Below are 20,183 nucleotides of genomic sequence, written 5' to 3'. Positions count from 1 at the left end.
CTCTGGCCTTCACACTTAGTTTTCAGATGTTTGTTAGCTGCTTTCTAGGGAGCCAGGGCAGTCTAACAGCTAGCCAACTCTATTGTTCTTGTATGTTTTGTGTTCCCCTTCCTAAATATCTGAATCTTTATACCAGTTTGAGTGTTCCTCTCTGGGAACATTCTTCCAGGTCACAACTTGTGTGTTAACAGTTGGGCCACCAGCTTGTGTCAGGGCCTCTCATGCCTCATGTGCTACCTGGGATGAGATCTTCATTGTCAGTCAGGCAGTAAGTTACCTAGTTCCTAAGCCCTGTCTTACCTCCTGCTTTCTCAGTCAATTTCTGGTACCAGCTGTGCCAGTTTGAGTCCTTCAGGAAGCAGCTGCTGAGACAGGAATATAAGAGATACATGAGGTAGGAGAGGACTTCTGTGAAAGGAAAGGGAGAGGAGGCACAATTGTCAGGGAGAGTCTCAGAGTGAGATGCAGGTCTAACAGAGTTTCAGACAACACAGTGAAGACTCGAACAAAAATTGTTCATTAGAGGAGTCCTGCATTGGACAGAAATGGCCAGGCCTTAGTGCCTATGTTATGAGCAGTCATTGGGTGGGGCTGCCCAGGAAGAGTGTGACTTCAGCTTGAAAGCTGGGCATCCTGAAGGGACTGCAGTAGGAGGCTGTCAGCTAACTGTGCACCTAGAAGCTTGTTGGAAAGTTACTTCATAAAGGTTGATATCCATGGCATACCTCCATGGCTGCCACAGGTAATAAGCAAATGTTAGGTATTATTGTTAGGATGATTTTGATGACGTTTTTCTTTTTTCTTTTTTTTTTTTTTTGAGATGTAGTCTCACTCTGTCGCCCAGGCTGGAGTGCAGTGGCACCATCTCGACTCACTGAAAGCTCCACCTCCCAGGTTCACGCTTTTCTCCTGCCTCAGCCTTCCGAGTAACTGGGACTACAGGCGCCTGCCACCACGTCCGCTAATTTTTTTGTATTTTTAGTAGAGTCGGGGTTTCACCATGTTAGCCAGGATGGCCTTGATCTCCTGACCTCTTGATCCACCCGTCTCAGCCTCCCAAAGTGCTAGGATTACAGGCGTGAGCCACTGCGCCCAGCCAGAGTTTTAACAGATGTATTTTAAATACATGTTTTATAAGAATCCACAGGTTTTTCATCTCTAAAAAATGACTTAATTTTTAGCGCTCAAAAATTCCATTCTTCAAAAGAAATGTCCAAGTGTTTTCTTTTACAGCTTCAGCTTCAATTTTTCTTTTCTTTTTTTTTTTGAGACGGAGTCTGGCTCTGTCGCCCAGGCTGGAGTGCGGTGGCCGGATCTCAGCTCACTGCAAGCTCCGCCTTCCAGGTTTACGCCATTCTCCTGCCTCCGCCTCCCAAGTAGCTGGGACTACAGGCGCCCGCCTCGTCGCCCAGCTAGTTTTTTGTATTCTTTAGTAGAGACGGGGTTTCACCGTATTAGCCAGGATGGTCTCGATCTCCTGACCTTGTGATCCGCCCATCTCGGCCTCCCAAAGTGCTGGGATTACAGGCTTGAGCCACCGCGCCCGGCCTGCTTCAAATTTTCTGCATTTAACTACTTGACTGTAAAAGAGCTGTAAAAGAAAACATGACATGACTGAACTACTTCGTGTGTTACTGTCTTTCTCAAAAGAAAGTTTAAAAAGGAGTTCTTCCTAAATGTGGATCTCTAATACAATATCTAACACAAAAGAAGCTTTAAAAAGATCATTTCTTACTTGATTAGCTAGGAGTTTTTCTTAGTAAAAGCAAAAAAAGAAAATTTATGAAGCATAGCACTAGGGTTCCTTTTCTACTCAAGACGTTTACTCAAAATGACAATAGTTACATCTTTAGGAGTATAACATAGATACTAAATAAACCAATTTTTTTTTTTTTTTTTAAAGAGTAGGAAGAATCAGAAGCTTGGGGAAATCCAGAATTAAAAAAAAAGAGAGAGATAGAAAAAAGAAAATAAAGAGGAAAAAAATGTCCTTCATTGCAACCATTTCATTGTCAATAGTGTCTTGGGCTGTAGGAATGAGATCTTGATTGTGATCTGTATTGACTATAATAAGGAGAAGGTGATTATCTTCTGTACTGGTAATCACAGTCTTCATGTCTGTCATATCCACGATCATACCTGCTATCATAGTGAGAATCTCAACGTCTGCCACCATCTTCACTGCCACCTTTACCACCACCTCCACCACCACCACTGAGTTGTTCTGCCCATATAGATGCCCAGTGTAGGTATGTGTCTTCTCTTGGTAACATAATAATCCACCTGAATTTCTTCTATCATCCAGCTCCTTTCTATTTGCCCTTACCATAGCCTCCTTTGAGTCATCTATTCTCTCAAAATATACAAACAAATCCTCGAGATCACCCAGTTTGTTGATTTTAAACCACATTGGCACCATTCAAAGGTCCATATCGAGAACATACTTCACGAAGATCTCTCTCTCTTATGTACAAACTAAGGCCAGACACTCCAAGGCAAGTGTTGGCATCTGAATTTGCCCTTCTGCCAGTATGTCTTCTGTGGTTAGACATTGGAGAATGACTTCGGCTCCTTCGCTGCCAGTATTCTGGTGTATATGATCTACTTGAAGATCGTCTCCTGTGAGAGAGAGTGGGATCTGGATTGAGTGTATAACGTCGATGAGAATGCCTCCTTGACCTCAACGTTGATTTTGATCTTGATAGAGAATGGGATTCAGAGTGTTTGGAAATACTCGAAGGACTGCGAGCGAGATCCTGACCGTCTCTCCAGTTTTACATGAGCAGGAGTTCCTGTTGGAGATTTTGACTGAGAGTGAGACTCATTTACTTAATCTAGGACCCATTTATTCTTCCAGATTCTTTTAATTCTACTTCACTCCTGCTTTCTACTTCTCTTTATTCTTGAGTTTTTCGCTTTTTGTACTTTGTGTACTCTTCCCTAATTCAAACAATTCAAAATAGCCTTAAAAAAATTCAAGTGCTTCTATCCAACCAATCTTCTGTTCAATTTTTCCCCCATTCAATTTTAACTTTCTGATCTGTAATACTTTACATTAGCCTTCTTTTATCTTGATTTATCTTCCACATTCTTGGAAAAAGCTCTTCAATTTCTTCATGAACATTATGCCCTTGAAGTTGTTCTTCTCTACATCGCTTATGTCAATGAGGCGCTCCCCAGAACTAAATAAGAGACAAGTCTTGGCTCGAGGGCTGACGGCCTAATCAACCCACTGACCGAACTGTGGGAGAGAGGAAAAAGTTGGTGACAACGGCCGCTCCACTCCACTCCCACCTTTGCAGGCTCCAGCAAAATGGTGCTGACCTATTTTATTTTTATTTATTAATTTTCTTTTAGTTTAGGTCTGTTAGAGATGATTTAGTTTAGTATTCTAATATTCTTATTTGGTAGATCTTTCGAATACTGATTCTTTGATCCAGCAGATTCAGCTGTCATAATTTTCTTTATCTCCATCACATATTTCATTGTACCATAAATGGCCACATCCAAATCATTAATAAAAATGTTAAACAGGACCAGGTGCAGTGGCTCACATCTGTAATCCCAGCACTTTGGGAGGATCAGTTAAGCCCAGGAGTTCAAGACCAGTGTGGGCAATGTAGTGAGACTTCATCTAAATTATTTAAAAAAAAATGTTAAATAGGGTAAGTCCAAGAAGCAAGCTGTAGGTCATGCCATTTGCAATGTGCCTTCAGATGGATAGATATTTATGGTCAACACTGTTCAGCCTGTTAGAAATTGACCATATTGAATATGACCCACTTTCTACCTTTTTTTTTTTTTTTTAAGACAGAGTCTCACTGTTGAGACTGGAGTGTAGTGGCTCAATCACTGCTCACTGCAACCCCCGCCTCCTAGGCTCAAGCCATCTTGCCACCTCAGTCTCCCCAGTAGCTGGGACTATCGGTGCACACCACCACACCCAGCTAATTTTGTTGGTATTTTTTTTGTAGAGACAGATTTTCACAATGTTGCCAGACTGAATTTCTACATTTATTGCTTAAGACGCCATGTGTATGTATCTTTTTTTTTTTTTAGATGGAGTAGCATTCTGTAGCCCAGGCTGGAGTACAGTGGCATGATCTCGGCTCACTGCAGCCTCCACCTCCCAGGTTCAAGTGATTCTGCTGCCTTAGCCTCCCGAGTAGCTGGGATTACAGGCATGCACCACCATGTCCAGCTAATTTTTGTATTTTTAGTAGAGACAGGGTTTTACCACGTTGGTCAGGCTGGTCTTGAACTCCTGACCTCCAGTGATCCGCCCGTCTCAGCCTCCCAAAGTGTTGAGATTACAGGCATGAGCCACTGGCCCAGCCGACAATGAGTATATATCTTTATATATCTATCTGCTGTCTGCCTGTCTATCTGCGCCCAGCTGACAATGAGTATATATCTTTATACATCTCTCTCTCTGTTCGTCCGTCCGTCCGTCCGTCCGTCCATCCATCCATCCATCCATCCATCCATCCATCTATCCTTTGCAGATACTCACCAGACCAAGGCTAACAAGGCATTGAAGCAGAAAAGGAAATGAAGCTATTTGGCTGTAGATGATTGCTGCTTTCCCTTCTAAGTAAGTGCTTGCTTTTGGCTTTTATCTGCCAGTAATCAGCTGGGTGATCTTGGAAAAATGACTCAGCCTTTCAGGATTTGAGAGTCTTAGCAATAAAATAATATGATTGGGAAGTTTGTAGAGACAAAGCAGAATGGTGGCTGTCAGAAGCTGTGGGGAAGGAGAAATGGGGAATCACTGTTTGTTAGGTAGAGAGTTTCAGTTTGGGGAGATGAAAAAGTTCTGAAGATGGATGGAGGTGGGGGTTGCACAACTGTGTGGACATATTTAATGCCACGAAATTGCACACTTTTAAAAATAGCTAAAACGGTAAATATGTATATTTTACCACAATAGAAAAAAGAAATCCAGAAAATAAATTAAGAGTAGGCTGGTATTGGATAATAGTGACAATAATGTTAAGGAACCACTGCCTGTCTTGTTTTTAATTATATAAATATAATAATAAACTCTTATCAGGCTTAATGGTGAAATACTGAAAGAATTTTTATTTAAGTCAGAAACAAAAGAAAATGTCCACCTTCACCATTTTCGGAGGAACTATCAGTGTAATTAGACAAGAAAGAAAGATCATTAGAAAAAGGCAAGCGATTTGGTGGAGGGGCCTTATTGAGATCTTTCAATATCAATTAGAGAAATGAAGGGGAAGGATAATGGGACCCCTGATCAGTCTGTGAGAGAGTGTTGTGTGTGTACCTGCATGTGTACATGCATGTGTGTGTGTAGAGGGGAACAGAATAAATCAGTTGAGACCTGGGGAAAAATATGATTGAATTACGTGGCCTGCAGAATCACCATTGAGAATAGGTAAATGGGAGATAGAAGGCAAGTTTATGGAATGTGTGTATCTGAACTTTCCTATATGCTGCTTCAATCAGAGCACTTTCCTGTGAGCTCCTATTGGGATTCTGCACTTAATAGAGGTTTTGCTGTTAAGAGTTTAAAACCATTGGCTTAGAACTCTGGATTCTTCTGACAGAAAAGTTTACTATTTCAGGTTGATTTCAATAGTTAGTGGTCAGCATAGTTCCTAGAACATAGCAAAGTGATTGAAATTGTCAGAACAATCATTGAAGAGATGGGCATATAAATAATAATAGCAAACTTTGTCTTCTAGACTGTGTCATCAATTATTGGAGGATTGGAATCATACCTTGTATCCTACTTAGCTCCTCTTCTTTGAATTTCCTTCTGCTATTCGTGTTCTGTTTTAATACCCTCTTTTCTTTGAAGTAACAATAGTTATGTGGAAAAAGGGGTGAGTTTGCATACTGTCACCCTTTAGTATGCAGTAGAAGTGCCTTCTTCATATTTCCATTTTGTCACACAGAATATTAAAAAGACTTTTCTCAAGAGTTGAGATTTAACAAAGTTAATAATTTTTATTGCTTGCTTCATCAATCAAGTGAAACTGACATTTTAGAACAATTGAGAGTGCATGGCAGTGAAGAATAAGACTACCAGTATAGTTTGGTATTGCTGCCTTGATTGGTGCTAAGGTGCAAGCAGTCCTACCCATCATTGCTATTGCACTTTCACTCCAGTTGTCAGCATGGTGAAAAGGGCATACATACCAAGATGTGGATTCCCGTGAGTCTGTGGACTACACTTTGAGAATCACTGGAGTAATCTGAACTCATCCCATGTTTTCTTTGAATGTTGCAACCTGAACTTTACCTCATAAGATTACCTAGCCTGTTTAAAAGTTTTTATAAATTCAACAACCTGGTTAGATAAACTATTGAGTGTTTAACTGACCTAATCATTTAAAAATGTTTTAATAATACAATGCTTAATCTGTACCCTTCATGATTTTTCATCTGAACACTTTATTGTTTGCTCATACATACTAATTCTACCCTGATGATTAAAAAAAAAAAAGTTTTAGGCTGGGTGCGGTAGCTCATGCCTGTAATCCCAGTGTGAGGAGGCCAAGGTGGGAGCATTGCTTGAGACCAGGGATTCAAGACCAGCCTGGACAACATCTGGTCCCATCTCTACAAAAAACAAAAAAGTCAGACATGGTAATACGTACCTGTAGTCCCAGCTGGAGGCTGAGGTGGGAGGATCACCCCAGCCTGGGGAGGTCAGGGCTGCAGTAGCTGTGATAATGCCATTGCACTCCAGCTTGGGTGACACCAGATCTTAAGAAAAGAAAAAAAAAGTTTTAAGGCTTGCATTTCATACTTCTTTACTCTGAACAAATCTTTTAAAAAAAAAAATGTAGCAATTGATCTTTATAAAAAATAATTCCCTTTAGCTTAAGAAAAATTATGTATTAAATATGATTCCAATATAATTAAAAACATTTTTCAAAAGGAGTCATAAAAAGAAATGTCTGCTTTATTAAAGTTGCAGATTAATACAAACACATGATATCAGTAAGAACTCTGCCATTGTCAGGATTGCTATAATTTAGGCCCCTTGTTTCTAAGTCCTCAGGCTGCTGCAGTTGCTCTGTGCATCACATTACATAGCTCACCTTTTGTTTCCTGTTGAAGATAAAATGAGGCATAGGATGTGCAGTGATCTAATGTTAGGTGCTTCCTTGACCTCATCAGTCTTGGTGGATAAATAAAAATACGTTTTAAGCTTTGAAGCATGATTTCAAGCACTTGATAGTGTTTCAGTAGTAGTCTTGGTAAGTGGGAGAAGCCAGTGATTTGGCCTGCCTTGGATGGAGAAATGAAACTGCAGGTTGCCATGAAGACCCGTCTCACTTAGAGCTTATGAGATACATATGAATCCTTGCCTTGGTCATGTTCTAGAGGTGAATATTAGCATAGATCTAAAAATAACCTACCCTTTTACCCTGAGAAATGATGCCACAGTCACTTGTAGAGTACAAAAACATATAAAAATCTTGCCACATGTTGGTTACAGGACACCCACTTCTCAGAAGCACCTCATCAGAAAGCCCATACGAATCATCGCCTGTCAGTGCTTTAATTTTGATGTGAAGCCAATAAAGAGTACAGTAATACTTTTGATTCTGCATATCCAAACAAAGTCACAGCAACAAGCAGATGAACTAAAGATAACTTTAAGAGAGGCTTTATGATACCAGGTCCAAAGCATTGACCTCTCAGCATGCAGACAGCAAAATCACAGTTGATCTTTGGAACATTCAGATCCTGTGAGATGCTTGCAGCAAAAATCTTTGTTTCTGTAGCTTTTTGGAGAAGAGGAAAATAAATTTAGGATTAGTGAAATATTTTCAGCAGGCTCTTGAAAGGAGTTAGAAGTAAGTTGCATTATAGCATTATATGCATTTTGTCATTGTGTAGATCATAGAGTGGTTTCTGTGTGAAATTTGGGGCTTCCTTAGGAGTGAGGAGGGACTGCTTTCATTTAGTATATCCTTATTTAAGAAAACTCATTAAAATCTGTCATAAAGCAAATTTGAAAATATAAACAAGTTTCTGTTACAGATTAGATTCCTCTTCTTCCTCCTCTTCTTCTTCCTTCTTCCTTCTTCTTCCTCTTCCTCTTCCTCTCTCTCTTTGTCATCTAGGCTGGAGTGCAATGGTGTGATCTCAGCTCACTGCAACCTCCGCTGCTCAGGTTCAAGCAGTTGTCCCATTTCAGCCTCCTGAGTTGCTGGCACTACAGGTGCATGCCACCACAACCGGCTAGATTTTGTATTTTCAGTAGAGATAGGGTTTCACCCTGTTGGTCAGCTGGTCTTGAACTCCTGACCTCAGGTGATCCGCCTGCCTTGGCTTCCCAAAGTGCTAAGATTACAGGTGTGAGCCACTATGCTTGGCTCCCCCCTCCTTTTTTTTTTTTTTTTTTTTTAGCAACAGGGTCTTGCTCTGTAGCCCAGGCTGGAGTGCAGTGGCTCAATTGTGGCTCACTGTGGCCTTGACCCCAAGCTCAAACAAGCCTCCCATCTAAGCCTCCCAAACAGCTGGGACCACAGGGACACACCACCATGCCTGGCTAATTTTTTACTATTTTGTAGAGACAAGGTCTTCCTATGTTGTCCAGGCTGGTCTCGAACTCCTGGGATCAAGCAATACTCCTTCTCAGCCCCCCAGAGTACTAGGATTACAGGTGTGAGCTACCACACCTAGCCAGATTAGATTCTTTAAAAGCAAATTGTAGATGAGGCATCAGGTTTCTTTTAATGTATTGAAATTTTGCTGTATTGATTTTTGCTGGAAATAAGTGACAGTTGGCCAACCCTAATCTGACCCCCCTGGAAACTCCTTCATCATCTGCTGCTCTTTGCCTCCCTTAATCTGTGCTTTGTTCTTGCTGTCTCTCTGTTTTTAACTACCTTCCTCTGAATTCTCAAGATTGCTCCCTGACTTCCAGATCAGTGAGACTTTTCTCTGGCTGCCTTATTATGACCCCCAGCCGAGTGTTGTGACTCAGGCCTATAATCCTAGCACTTTGAGAGGCAGAGGCAGGCAGATTGCTTGAGCCCAGGAGTTTGAGACCAGCATGGGTAACATGGTAAAACCCAATCTCTACAAAAAATACAAAAAACTAGCCAGGCGTGGTGGTACACGCCTGTACTCCCAGCTTGGGAGGCTGAGATGTGAGGTTCACCTAAGCCTAGGCGGTCAAGGCTTCCGTGAGCCATGATTGTGCCACTGCTCTCCAGCCTGGGTGACAGAGCGAGACACTGTCTGAATAAAATAAAATAAATTTATAACCTTCAAATTTTCCTTTCCCTTTCTTTATTTTTCATCTTAACACATCATCTAGCATATAATATATTTTACGTTTATCTTGTTTATCATTCATTTCCATCCATTAGAATGTAATCTCTGAGGTCTCGGGTTTTGCCTGTTTACTTGCTGTTTCATCTCCAGTGCTTATACTCAAATTCAACAACCTTGTTAGATAAACTCCACTGAGTGTTTAACTGACTTAATTATTTTAAAATGTTATAATAATAGAGGGCTTAATCTGTACCCTTGATTGTTCAAGGAACACAGTATCCAGGTGCTCAAGTATTGGTTGAGTGAATATTTATAAAAATATGAATTATGTGGAGATTTTTATTGTAATTATGTTGTAATGAGATTTGACCCCAAAACTTGCTATTATGAAGTATTTGTACCCTAACTCCTTGCTGTCGTCTTATTTTCAACTTGATCTAGGCCTATAGTAAGCTAATATATTTTTTGAATGGATTCGTCAATCAGTAAACCTCAATTTTTTTCCTGCAGAAATATATTTTTGTTATATGATGTAACAGTTATATACATTGAAACAGCCGATAATTCGTTTTGACCTTTTGCAGATTTTGAAAAATTTTATTGCTGTTTTTAAAAAAATTCTTCCTATCCTTGTTTAATTTAATATTCAGTTCAAAGCTTTTCGGGACGTCTTGTCAGATAATTCTAAGCTATAATAATTGTTTCCTCTTAGTTTTTACAACATTAATTTATGAACATACTGTTATTTGTAAATCCATTGCACCATTTATTCATTTAACAATACTTATTGACCTGTTTACTCTAATTTGCTGGCATATGGTTGCTCATAGTAGCCACTCATGATTCTTTGAATTTCTGTGGTATCAGTAATAATGTCTCCTTTTTCATCTCTGTTTTCGTTTGAGTCTTCTCTCTTTTTTTCTTAGTTTGGCTAAAGGTTTGTCAATTTTATTTATCTTTTCAAAGAAACTGACATTTGTTTCATTGCTCTTTTGCATTGTTTTCATTTCAAATTCATTTCTTTCTTTTTTCCTTTTTTAAATTTTCAAATTCATTTATTCTCTGATCTTTATTATTTCTAATTTTGGGTTTGGTTTACTCTTGCTTTTCTAGTTATTTAAGATTCATCATTAGGTTATTTATTTGAAGGTTTTTCTTTTTTGATGTAGGTACTTATAGCTATAAATTTCCCTCTTAGTACTGCTTTTGCTGTATCCCATAGGTTTTGCCATGTTGTGTTTTCATTATTATTTGTTTCAATAAAATGTTCAATTTCCTTACTGGCCATTCAGGAGTATATTGTTTAATTTCCATGTGTTTATATAATTTCCGAAATTCCTCTTGTTATTGATGTGTAATTTTATTCCCTTGTGGTCAGAGAAGATGCCTGATATCATTTCCACGTTTTTTGAATGTTTTAGGGCTTGTTTGTCACCTATCATATGGTCTCTGCTTGAGAACGATCCACGTGCTGAAGATAAAAATATGTATTCTGCAGTTATTGGATGAAATTTTCTGTAAATATCTATTAGGTCCATGTGTTCTATAGTGCAGATTAAGTCCGATGTGTCTTTTTTTCTTTTTGAGATGGAGTCTCGCTCTTGTCGCCCAGGCTGGAGTGCGATGGCATGATCTCGGCTCACTGCAACATCTGCCTCCCAGGTTTAAGCACTTCTTTACCTCAGCCTTCTGAGTAGCTGGGATTACATGCATGAGCCACCACGCCTGGCTAATTTTTATATTTTTTAATAGAAATGAAGTTTCATCATCTTGGCCAGGCTGGTCTTGAACTCCTGACCTCATGATCCACCCGCCTTAGCCTCCCAAAGTGCTGGGATTAGAGCCATCGGACCCGGCCCAAGTCGGGAATAAGACATCTATCTGTGCCATCAAGGAATTAGAGGACTAGTTGGGAAGGCAAATATGTAAATGAGTAAATACACCGAATTCTGTGAAGATGATCAATTCCATCTGGAGAGATCAAGGAAAGCTTGACGGAATGATGACACTTTAGGCTACTTGGGCATATTTGGGCTTTTTTTTTTTTTTTTTTCCGTTTTTGAGACAGAGTTTCGCTCTGTCACCCAGGCTGGAGTGCAGTGGCGCGATCTTGGCTCACTGTAACCTCCACCTTCCGGGTTCAAGTGATTCTCCTGTTTCAGCCTCCTGAGTAGCTGGGACCACAGGCGCCTGCCACCACACCTGGCTAATTTCTGTATTTTTAGTGGAGACAGGGTTTCACTGTATTAGCCAGGCTGGTTGCAAACTCCTGACCTTGTGATCCACCTGCCTCAGCCTCCCAAAGTGCTAGGATTACAGGTGTGAGCCACCTCGCCCAGCCTATTTGGGCTTTTAGAAAGATTATTTTGTTGTCTGTGTAGCAGATGGATTGGACAAGGGCCAGAATTGATACAGGGTTATCATTGGGGAAACTATTGAAGAAAACAAAGCCAGGGAAGATAATATAAATTAGAGTAACAACATCTAGAGTGGATAGGAAGGGATGGATTCAAGAGATAATTACTTATTTATGAGACAGAGTCTCACTCTGTTACCCAGGCTGGAGTGCAGTGGTGTGATCATGGCTCATTGGAGCCTCAACCTTCTGGCCCAAACAATCTTCCTACCTCAGTCTCCTGAGTAGCTGGGACCACAGGCATGTGCCACCATGCCTGGCTGATTTTTTTGTTTTTTGTAGAGGCAGGGTCTCCCTTTGTTGCCCAGGCTGGTCTTGAACTCCTGAGCTCAAGCACTCCTCCTTCTGTGGCCTCCCAAAGTGCTGCAATTACAGATGTGAACCACTGTGCCTGGCCATGAGAGATATTTAGGGTTTGAATTGTTAGGATTGATTGGTGGGTAGAGTGGTTCTTAAATGTCTGGGTTTGGATGATGGAGTGTATCATTCAGGCTTAGATGAGGAGATGGAGTGCAGAAGACATGCTAGGTGTTAGGGAGTAGTTAAAGCCACAAGGTTGAATGAGATCATCCAGTGAAACCATGTAGAGTGAAGAGAGAAGAGGTCATGAGAGAGAACATGAGACTGGATAAAAGTCACATTTAAGGCTGGGCATGGTGACTTATGCCTGTAATCCCAGCACTTTCGGAGGCTGAGGTGGGCAGATTGCGTGAGGTCAGGAGTTTGAGACCAGCCTGGCTAACATGGTGAAACCTGTCTCTACTAAAAATACAAAAATTAGCTGGGCGTGGTGGTGCACGCCTATAGTCCCAGCTACTTGGGAGGCTGAGGGAGGAGAATCTTTTGAACCCGAGAGGTGGAGGTTGCAGTGAGCTGAGATTGTGCCACTGTGCTCCAACTTACGCAACAGAGCAAGACTTGTGTCTCAAAAAAAAAAAAAAAGGTCACATTTAAGTGACACAGTGGAATAAAGTCCACAAAAGGAGACAGAAAGAAAAGTAGAGGAAAATCAATAGAAAGTATCACATTTTTATAGGAGCAGAGGAGGAGAGTTTTAAAAAGGAATGTTTCTGTGGATAGGCCAAATAAGAAGGATTTAAAGTGTCTATTAGGGGACACAACTGGCTTGAGCGATTGGAAACAAGATGCAGGACCCCAATGCAGACACTGAATGGAATGACATCTTACACAAAAGGGCATCTTACCCCCCAAAGAAAGTCTGAAAGAATTGGAAGAGGAGGCAGAAGAAGAGCAGCGCATTGTCCAGCAGTTAGTGATGACAACATAGGAAGATATGACTTTGGAAGAGCTGAAGGATCATGAAGACGAGTTTTATGCAGAGGATGAGTGTGCTATTGAAGTGTATAGACGGCAGAGACTGGCTGAGTGGAAAGCAACTAAACTGAATAATAAATTTGGAGAAGTTTTGGAGATCTCAGAGAAGGATTCTGTTCAAGAAGTTATCAAAGCCGGTGAGGGCTTGTGGGTCATCTTGAACCTTTACAAACAAGGAATTCCCCTCTGTGCCCTGATAAATCAGCACCTCAGTGGAGTTGCCAGGAAGTTTCCTGATGTCAAATTTATCAAAGCCATTTCAACAACCTGCATACCCAGTTATCCTAATGGAAATCTGCCCATGATATTTGTTTACCTGGATGGAGATATCAAGGCTCAGTTTATTGGTCCTCTGGTGTTTGGCAGCATGAACCTGAAACTGTTCAGTGAAAACTCTTCTAGTGAAAACTGAATCTGGAGCAATTAAGACGGACCTGGAGGAAAACCCTAAGAAGCCAATCGAAGATGTATTGATGTCCTCAGTGCAATGCTGTATCCCCGTGAAGAGGGACAGTGATTCCGAGGGTCACTGAGGCTGCAGCTGCTATCACATGTCAAACTTTCTTGTGACAAATTGTCTGTATTTTTTAAACAAGGAAAAAGTAAGAATGAATTCTTCTGGTTTTTAGTTTTGTACAAATTATGTTTCAAATCTTTACATTTTGGAAATAATCATTGCTGGAAATTCTGTTAAATATTTTGGAACTCTTTTTTTAAATTATAGTATTTCCTCTAAAAAGAATTGAAACCAGCTATTGGTGTGGCACATGTCTGTTTTCCTCATTTATATTTTAAGTAAGCCATAAAACCTAGTGACTATTTTTTGACGTACAACTATAAAAAAATTTTAGTTTTAAATAAATGTGAATAAATAATAATTTAAAAAAGGTGTCTATTAGGATTGGCAATTAGAAAGTCATTGATGACCTTAGGTAGAGCAGTTTTAGTAGATTGAAAGTAAGAAGATGGGTCAGTAATGTTTTTCTTTTAAAAGAATGTGGCTGTGAAAGGAAGGTGAAAGGCCAGTAATTAGAGGGAAATGTAGGGTTGAAGGAGAGGTTTTAATGTTCATTATCAAAAGATGTTGAGGATGTTTACAGACCATAAAAGGGAAAGGTTGAAAAGACAGAGGACACAGGCACTTAGAGTATATTGTAAAGTAGGTTGTTTCAAAATTAATTTAGGTGTATGTTGGGAAGTAAATTAATCACTTAAGGAGACTATGAATGTTTGGGATATATGTTTGTTGTAACTTATTAGAACAGCAACCACCAACAAATAGAATACTCAAACCAATTTTAGAAGTCATAGGAAACTAAGAGATTTTCTAGACCAGTTTCTTTATTGAACATGTGAGGAAATTGAGAACTGTGTTTGTACTTTTGCCTTTTAAGTTATTAATTTTATTCAGAATTATTTATGTATTTATTTATTTGTTTTTGAGCTGGAATCTCACTCTGTCCAGCACAGGTTGGAGTGCAGTGGTGTGATCTCAGCTCATTGCAACCTCCTCCTCCTGGGTTCAAGTAATTCTTCTGTCTCAGCCTCCCGAGTAGCTGGGATTACAGGCACGTGCCGCCACACCTGGCTAATTTTTTTTCGTATTTTAGTAGAGACAGGATTTCACCATGTTGCCCAGGCTGGTCTCAAACTCCTGAGCTTATGCAGTGCACCAGCTTCGGCCTCCTGAAGTATACTAGGATTACAGGCGTGAGCCACTGCGTCCAGCCTCGGCTGTGTCTTTAATGTATAAGCTTGTCAGAGCTTTTCTTTTCTTTCTTTTTTTTTTTTTCTTTTTGAGATGGAGTCTTGCTGTGTCGCCCAGGCTGGAGTGCAGTGGCGTGATCTTGGCTCACTGCAAGCTTTGCCTCCTAGGTTCACGCCGTTCTTCCGCCTCAGCCTCCCAAGTAGCTGGGACTACAGGCGCCCGCCACCACGCCTGGCTAATTTTTGTTTTTGTATTTTTAGTAGAGACGGGGTTTCACAGTATTAGCCAGGATGGTCTCAATCTCCTGACCTCGTGATCCCTCCACCTTGGCCTCCCAAAGTATTGAGATTATAGGTGTGAACCACCACACCCGGCCGAGCTTTTCTTTTTATAAAAATGATTTTTAAAAGACACAGTAAGGTAGAGTAGGGCTGCAGAGAGGACATCATGGAGTCATGTTGTTCATTCACACAACGGTCAGGTGATTTGATATAGTTCACCTTTTTAGCTGGCAGCTTTAAACTAGGTCATTTCGTGGTTCTATTTGTCCTTTTGGCATTTCTTTAATGACAAGTGTGGATGCCTCCCTGGCATGGTGTTCTTACTACAGTTTGCTTAGGATGGTGTTGGAGAAAGTGTTACTTTTGCCCAAATATTATTTGTAGTATTTTTAAAATAACCAGGTCAGCATAATATTTTTTTGTGACTTACTACTTAAAAAGCTTTCAGGAAAATTATTCTTTATTTATTTTTTTTGAGATGGAGTTTCACACTTGTTGCCCAGGCTGGAGTGCAGTGGCGTACCTGGCTCACTACAACCTCTGCCCCCTGGGTTCAAGTGATTCTTCTGTCTCAGCCTCCCAAGTAGCTGGGAGTACAGGCGCTTGCCACCAAGTCCAGCTAATTTTTTTTTTTTTTTTTTTGTATTTTTTAGTAGAGATGGGGTTTCCTCATGTTGGCCAGGCTGGTCTTGAACTCCTGACCTCGGGTGATCCATCCACCCTGGCCTCCCAGAGTTCTGGGATTACAGGCGTGAGCCACTGCGTCTGGCTGGGAAAATAATTTCGAAGTCAGCCTTTTCCATTTTTGGATGGCTGGAGGTGGGGTCAGGGGGGTCGGGGCGGGGGTGAGTCCTGAATCGGATACTTAATGTAACAGCAAAGAAACAAATTCTTCCTTGACTATCCAGGACGATTATTCCAGATTATCATCCTTTAGATTTAAATAGCTACTAATGTTCAATGTAAAAGAATTGAGAAACTGAGTGTGGTGACCTATAATCCCAGCTACTTGGGAGGTTGAGGAGGAGGGATCACTTGAGGCCAGGAGTTAGAGACCAGCCTGGACAACATAGCAAGACCCCATCTCAAAAAACAAATTCTGGGCATGGTGGCTCATGCCTGTAATCCCAGCACTTTGGGAGGACGAGGGGAAGGATTACTTGAGTGCAGGAGTTCAAGACCAGCCTGGGCAGCATACTGAGACCCTATCTCTAAGCTAAACAAAACGAAAAAAGAATTCATAAAATGTTTTGCAAATCTCATGACCTACAACATTTTTTGTTTATTTGCTTGGGAGTAGAACCTTTGGGTCTGCCTCCGCATTGCAGTACTATCTCCCCACTTGCCAGCACTCATCCCAGGTTTTTGCTTTTCTTAAGAGGTGTTCAACAATTTAATACTTGCTAGTTCAGCTTTTTCATTTAAGAGGGAGTAATAATTACACCTTACAGAGTGCTTTCTCTTTTGATTTTCATAACAAATAAAGGGTTGGAACAGATATTTTTATTATTCTCATTTAAGAGGAGAAAAAAACAGGTAGAAAGAAGCCAAGCAAGTTTTCTGATACCACACCGTGCTAAAAGATTGTCAGTTCCCATGGAAAGACTTATTCTGACAAAATTATCAATGCTTAGTGTATTTTTATCAAATTAAAAATGAAATTATAAGCCTGGGAAATGTTATTGAGAGATGTCTAAAATTCTATTGCTTAGCTCTGTTAAGTAGTTGTAGAGTATTAGTCCCTAATTAATAAACCAAATAAGTAAGATATGCTGTTTATTGAGTTGGAAGTTTTAATATAGAGTATTGCTAAGCACTTTTAAATCCTTCGTTAAAAATAAAACTGGCTAGATGCAGAAAAGGCTTCTGATGGCTGGGTGTGGTGGCTCATGCCTGTAATCCCAGCACTTTTTGGAGGCTGAGACGGGCAGATCACAAGGTCAAGAGATCAAGACCATCCTGGCCAACATGGTGAAACCCCATCTCTACTAAAAATACAAAAATTAGCTGAGCGTGGTGGCATGCTCCTGTAGTCCCAGCTACTCGGGAGGCTGAGACAGCAGAATTGCTTGAAGCCAGAAGGTGGAGGTTGCAGTGAGCCGAGATTGCACCACTGCACTCCAGCCTGGGGACAGAGCAAGACTCTGTCTCAAAAATTTCCATAAAAAAAAAAGACTGATAAAATTCAGTATCCTGGCTGGGTGCAGTAGCTCATGCCAGTAATCCCAGCACTTTGGGAGGCCGAGAGGGGTGGATCAGTTGAGGTCAGGAGTTCAAGACCAGCCTGGCCAACATGGTGAAACCCCATCTCTATTAAAAATACGATTGGTTACAGGCGCCTGTAATCCCAGTTACTCGGGAGGCTGAGGCAGGAGAATTGCTTGAACCTGGGAGACGGAGGTTTCAGTGAGCCAAGATCATACCACTGCACTCCAGTCTGGGTGACAGAGCGAGACTCTGTCTCAAACAAACAAACAAACAAAACAAAACAAAACAAAAAAACCCGGAAAAAAAAACAAAAAACCTCTCAGTAAACTAGATATTGAAGGAACATACCTTAAAATAATAAAAGCCATCTATGACCAACCCACAGCCAACCTCATACCGAATGGGCAGAAGCTGGAAACATTCCCTTGAAAACTGGCACAAGACAAGGATGCCCTTTTTCACTATTCCTATTCAGCATAGTATTGGAAGTCCTGGCCAGGGCAATCAGGGAAGAGAAAGAAATAAAGGGCAACCAGATAGGAAGAAAAGAAGTAAAACTATCCATGTTGGCAGTTGAGATGATTCTATATCTAGAAGACCTTGGCCCAAAAGCTCCTTCAGCTGATAACTTCAGCAAAGTTTCAGGATACAGAATCAACACAGAAATCCCTAGCATTCCTAGACACTGACAACAGCCAAGCTGAGAGCCAAATTAGAAACGCAATCCCATTCACAATTGCCACAAAAAGAGTAAAATATTAATACCTAGGAATACAGTTAACCGGGGAGGTGAAAGGTCTCTACAATGATAATTAAAAATATTGCTCAAAGAAATCAGAGATGACACAAACAAATGGAAAAACATTCCATGATTATGGATAGGAAGAATCAATATCATTAAAATGGCCATACTGCCCAAAGCAATGTACAGATTCAATGATATTCCTATCAAACTATCAATGGCATGCTACACAGAACTAGAAAAAAAGTATTTTAAAATTCATATGGAACTAAAAATACAAAAAGCCAAGGACATCCTAAGGAAAAAGAGCAAAGCTGGAGGCATCATGTTACCCACTCAAACTATACTACAGTAACCAAAACAGCATGGTACTAGCAGAAAACAGACATGTAAACCAATGGAACAGAATAGAGAGCCCAGAAATAAGGCCCATACCTACAACCATCTGATCTTCAACAAAGCTGTCAAAAACTAGCAATGGGGAAAGGACTCCCTATTCAATAAATGGTGCTGGGGTAACTGACTAGCCATATGCAGAAGATGGAAGCTGAACCCCTTCTTTATACCATGCACAAAAATCAACTTAAGATGGTTTGAAGACTTAAATGTAAAACTCAAAAGTATAAAAACCCGGAAGACAGCCTAGGCAATACATTTTGGACATAGGAACTGGCAAAGATTTCATGATGAAGACACCAAAAGCAGTTGCAACAAAAGCAAAAATTGAAAAATGGCATGTAATTAAACTTAAGAGTTTCTGCACAGCAAACTACCAACGAAGTAAACAGACAGCCTACAGAATGGGAGAAATTTTTCGCAAACTATGCATCTGACAAAGGTCTGATATCTAGCATCTAAAAGGAGCTTAAACAAATTTACGAGAGAAAAACAACTCCATTAAAAAGTGGGCAAAGGACATGAACACTTTTCAAAAGAAGACATGCACGCAACCAACAAGCATATGAAGGAAAGCTCACCGTCACTGATCATTAGAGAAATGCAAACCAAAACCACAATGAGATACCATCTCCCACCAGTCAGAATGGCTATTGTTAAAAAGTCAGTTAATAAGAGATGCTGGCAAGGTTGTGTAGAAAAGGGAATTCTTATACCCTGTTGGTGGGAGTGTAAATTAGTTCAACTATTATGGAAAACAATTTCTTTCCACAGCGATTCCCTTGTTTTGTGATTCCTCAAAGAGCTAAAAACAGAACTGTCATTTGACCAAGCAATCCCATTACTGGGTATATACCCAAAGGAATATAAATTGTTCTAGCATAAAGATACATGCACGCATATGTTCATTGCAGCAGTATTCACAATAGCAAAGACATGGAATCAACCTAAATGCCCATCAGTGGCAGATTGGATAAAGGAAATGAGGTACATATACACCATGGAATACTATGGAACCATAAAAAAGAATGAGACTGTGTGCTTTTGCAGGAACATGGATGGAGCTGGAGGCCGTTATACTTAGGAAACTAATGCAGGACCAGAAAACCACATACCACATGTTCTTACTTATAAGTGAGAGCTAAATGATGAGAACGCATGGACACAAAGAGGGGAACAACAGACACTGAGTCCTACTGGAGGGTGGAGGTTGGGAGGAGGGAGAAGATCAGAAAAAATAACTCTTAGGTACTAGGCCTTTACCTCGGTGACAAAATAATTTGTACAGTAAACCCCTGTGACATGAGTTTACCTGTATAACAAACTTGCATTTGTACCCCTGAACCTAAAATATAACTTAAAAAAATTTTAAATAAAGTTGCCTGGTTTATCCAACAGTTAGAATTGGCATTTAATGAATATTTTGAATAATATGATTTCATTAAAAATAATAGTTTTGTAATTTTGTACAAAAAATAATGTCATAGCCTATAAAATGAATTTATAGGTATGACAGGACTGGCTGCTAATTTTTCTATCTTATAATTGAAGATGAGTTGCAATGGTTTATATAGTAGACTGATATACATGACAGAATATGTGTGTTAAGGTCAGGCATATCAGAATGATAGTATTTCCAGTTTTAATTCTTATTTTTAAAATAGCTTTATTGAAATACACATATAACATAAAACTCACCTGTTCAAATTATAGAATTCAGTAGTTTTCAGTTGTGAATTACTTTCAGTAGTTTTCACAGAATCATGCAGTAATCACCACTGTCTCTATCTATCTATCTATCTATCTATCTATCTATCTATCTATCTATCT

The 20,183-nt window shown here is 40.1% G+C and overlaps 1 protein-coding gene and 2 pseudogenes across 3 annotated transcripts in view; 2 read left to right on the top strand and 1 right to left on the bottom strand.

Annotated features, from left to right (window-relative positions):
- ZFYVE9 (zinc finger FYVE-type containing 9) overlaps positions 1-20,183 on the top strand; it is a 202,745-nt gene that overhangs the window by 16,568 nt on the left and 165,994 nt on the right. The window lies entirely within an intron of this gene.
- LOC111523051 lies at positions 2,013-7,592 on the bottom strand (annotated as a pseudogene).
- Positions 12,829-13,551, top strand: LOC111523045 (annotated as a pseudogene).

This window comes from Piliocolobus tephrosceles, chromosome 1, assembly GCF_002776525.5.
Source record: "Piliocolobus tephrosceles isolate RC106 chromosome 1, ASM277652v3, whole genome shotgun sequence".
Taxonomy (NCBI): Eukaryota; Metazoa; Chordata; class Mammalia; order Primates; family Cercopithecidae; genus Piliocolobus; species Piliocolobus tephrosceles.
This window is presented reverse-complemented; position numbering and strand designations above follow the sequence as displayed.